Genomic DNA, 4266 nt, shown 5'->3' on the forward strand with positions numbered 1-4266 from the left:
CCAGAGTGGCCCTCATCCAATGGAAGGCCTGCAGAGTCCCAGAGTGGCCCTCATTCAATGGAAGGCCTGCAGAGTCCCAGAGTGACCATCCAATGGAAGGCCTGCAGAGTCCCAGAGTGGCCCTCATCCAATGGAAGGACTACAGAGTCCCAGAGTGGCCCTAGTCCAATGGAAGGCCTGCAGAGTCCCAGAGTGATCCTGCAATGGAAGGCCTACATTCTTGCATCTTGGGAAAGACAGAAGCACCTAAGAAATCTTTCACTTGTTGCCGATGCCTAATGTGGCCCTGCCAACTTCAGCTTGTGCCTAGATGGGCTGATATAGTTGTAAACCCAGGGCTGTGATTGCCGCTTGTTATATGAATAATGTTTTGAAACAATGCCATCATTCCATTGCAGATTGTATTGTCAGTGATTGCTTTCCCTTAGTTTCCTGTGAAAGGGATACATTTAATAACATGTCTAGTTTGTGTTTCCTCATTCCTATATCTGTATTTGTTTCATTGTAGCCTTGTCGTGTTTTATGAAGAAGTGGATCACAGCTGCCTGCTGAGAAGAGACAGATACAGATGACAGAAAAGTAGGTCCTTTCCAAATGCACTTTATTCATCTGCTAATTTGTATATGTCTCTGGGACGTGACCGTCCTATCTACTCTCGCTGTCTTCATTTGAACTGTAATGGTATTTAGGTATTTAGTATGTTCCAGACACATATCTATATTTAATTTAACATTGGACCACAAAACCCCAACTGCAGCTTAAAGGAAAAGTAAAACCTTAAAACAAATGAATAGTTAATAATTTCTAGATCATGAAGATACTACTTCTAAAATAATGAATTTGAAACAACAGCACCCCTGCTGGTCATTTCAGCAGTTAGCCGAAAACTAAGTTTGTGAGAAAAGGAAATTCTCGGATTATAAAAATGATGTCAGGGAGCACAGAGAAGCCATCTGACATGTCTCTGTTCATCGCAAGACTTCTCTTATGTAACAATAGTCATTTTCTGGTAACTAAAATGACCAGCAGGTGATGCTGTTTGATATTAATTTAAAAAAAAGTAATACAGATTGCAAAAGATTGTAGAACAGTGCTCTGAGCAATCGTACATTGATTTATTCTGAGGAGCAAGGGGTCTGTAGTGGACTAGAGCAGCACATTCTGATGGCAACTTACAGAGGAGGGTCAGGGGAGTCCAAAGAACATACTAGAACACTCATGGAAGCGATCAGAGGGATTGGCAGGGACTCTGTAACTGAAGCTGTGGGCGGGACTAGAACACTCTGATGGGACCTTGCAGCGGCATCCATTGTATTCCTAACAAGGCCTCAAGATCTGAGACACCTTGTGGCTAATCACAGAATGACACCTTCACAAATCAGACAGGGAGTTGTGTGAAGGTAATACTTAAAGGGATACTGTCATGGGAAAATAATGTATTTTTCAAAACACATCAGTTAATAGTGCTGCTGCTGCTGCTGCTGAATTCTGCACTGAAATCCATTTCTCAAAAGAGCAAACAGATTTTTTTATATTTAATTTTGAAATCTGACATGGGGCTAGACATATTGCCAGTTTCCCAGGTGCCCCCAGTCATGTGACTTGTGCTCTGATAAACTTCAGTCACTCTTTACTGCTGTACTGCAAGTTGGAGTGATATCACTCCTCCCCCCCCCCCCCCAGCAGCCTAACAACAGAACAATGGGAAGGTAACAAGACAGCAGCTCCCTAACACAAGATAACAGCTGCCGGGTAGATCTAAGAACAGCACTCAATGGTAAAATCCAGGTCCCTTCTGAGACACATTCAGTTACATTGAGTAGGAGAAACAACAGCCTGGGAACTCTACCCACTGAACAGTGAAGTCAAGGGGCTCCCCTCCTCTTCTGCTGGTGTTTATACTACCTGGTGAAGGAGGGAGAGCAGTTGTCGCATTTCTTACATTTTACTCACATGTAGTAGAGGTATTTAAGGGCCACAGATTGTCGGATAGCTGAGCCAAGATCATTTGTCTGACTGAGAAAGCTCCCAGCCAGCCCCTGGCAATATGCAGACACATACAGATTTCCCTGCAGCTTGCACTGTGTTATATCCACATTTGACAGCATGTGCTTTATTAGCATCAAAGGAAGCCAATGACATATGCTTGTCTGGACTCGATTCCTTCCAACAAACACATCAGAGCATGCGCCCGAATACTCTATAGACATCCCTGGCTGGGAGACGGGAGAGCACTGCAATATTAACCCTTTCTGCGGGGACAGCTCGGCAGGGGAAGATACATGCTGCTTGCATGTGGTCCAACGGCTGCCCAGATGTTGCCCTGTTTCCAGGACCTGAAGTTTTACTGTAACCACAGGAAGAAAAAGATAAGAGGGTGCCAGCACCAATACACAGCGGATATGAGCCTCGTGCTTTGCAAAATGCACATACAGCAGTTCTCTGATATGCTATGGACTCTGAAGCTGCGTTGCAGCACTGGGTTTCTCTCAGTTGGTAAACGAGTGTATCGGACTGAGCAATACACAATATCCAAGGGACAAAGGCTCTAACCTCAGCTAGGGTTGCCACTTTTTCTGGAAAAAAATACCGGCCTTTATAATATATTTATCTTTTTTCCCTATTAATAACATTGGGCTCAACCATCATTTTTACCGGGCAGGCCAGTAAAATACCGGCCAGGTGGCAACCCTAACCCCAGCAAATACCTATGCCTGTAAATGCTGAAATAGTGCCTAGAGTCCTGCACGGAACCAATTTATGAGACCCGGACCGACCCAAACCGCAACCCGCATATTTACCCACTTTGATCCGCTACCCAACCCACAACTGTCTTATCCGCAACCCGATCAACAACCAGCCCACCACCATTAAACAGGAAGTGATATCATCAAAAGTGGGCGGGGACAGAAAAAAGCTTAAGAGGAGTAATATATATATATATATATATATATATATATATATATATATATATATATATATATAAAATATAGACAATATAGCATAAAATAAGAAATTAAGATGAGACCCGCAACCTGCCGACCCTGAAAATCCTACCCTTATCCTGCAGAGTACCTGCTTATTTTGCGGGTGACCTGCTACAGGACTCTAGTCCAGATGAGCAGATTTATAGGCCCAGGGAGTCCGTTGTTAATTCTGTTACAATACAAGACTCAGTTAGGGTGCCAGTTAGGCAGGGGATGCTGGGATTTGTAGTTTATGTATATATATAATTTGTGTGTCTGTCACTGCATCTCAGGATCAATCAATGCAAGCTGACAGCACGAGGTACCACGATAAGTAATTGGAACACATTACAGGCCCTTCAATTATTCATTCTTATTACATGAATTGTGTTACCGACAATAATTCAGAACAAATGCAGTTCCCTCAGAGACAGAAGGACAAGCAAGCAAGTCCATTCTACCCGTTTCTTTCCTGTAGGATTATATGCTTAGGCAAGGAATGATGTCACTGCCCATTCTAACAAATTCATTTACTGTTTAACTGCAACTCACAGAGTTTATCGATCCATCATTCTTTCTCTGTATCCCTCTACATCAGTGTGTCTCTATATACATCACCAAAGTCCTTCAGCTCATCTCATATACCTCCAGAAACATCCAAACTCCAGACAATGATTTTCCCTTTTGTTAGGGAGTGTGTATGTGGGTTTTTACCAATATAATGCGCAGCGTAAAGGTGGCCATACACGGGCCGATAAAAGCTGCCGACAGACCGAGTCGACACTTATTGGCCCGTGTATGGGGCCCTCCGACGGGCTTCCCGTCGAATCGCGCCCACATCTATTCGTTGATGCGTTCCCTCGATCCGACCGCACGTTAGCCATCGTTAGGATCCGATCGTTGGGCCCTAGGGCCCACGATCAGATCAGCCCGATATTGCCCACCTCAAGGTGGGCATATCGGGGGGAGATATCCGCTCATTTGGCGACTGCCAAACGAGCGGATCTCTCTGTGTATGGCCACTTTAACAAATTGATATGTTTATTATTTTTTTATAGTCTCTGCCCATTTTATTTTATACACTCAGTAAAGTCACTCCAAAGTGTTTTCTCACTTTAGGCAAAGGCAGGTAAAGAAGTTTCTAATTGCATATTCATTCCTGTCTGTGAGGATAAATTGCGGCCAAATTTGCATTGTGCGGAAATAAGGAGAAATTTCTCCCCTCAAGTTCTATATGCAAATAAGCTATAGAATGTTGTGGTGAGTGTTTCAGCCTATTGTATGTCTGTCATCAGAGAAA

This window comes from Xenopus laevis, chromosome 8L (assembly GCF_017654675.1).
Source record: "Xenopus laevis strain J_2021 chromosome 8L, Xenopus_laevis_v10.1, whole genome shotgun sequence".
In the NCBI taxonomy this organism is placed as follows: Eukaryota; Metazoa; Chordata; class Amphibia; order Anura; family Pipidae; genus Xenopus; species Xenopus laevis.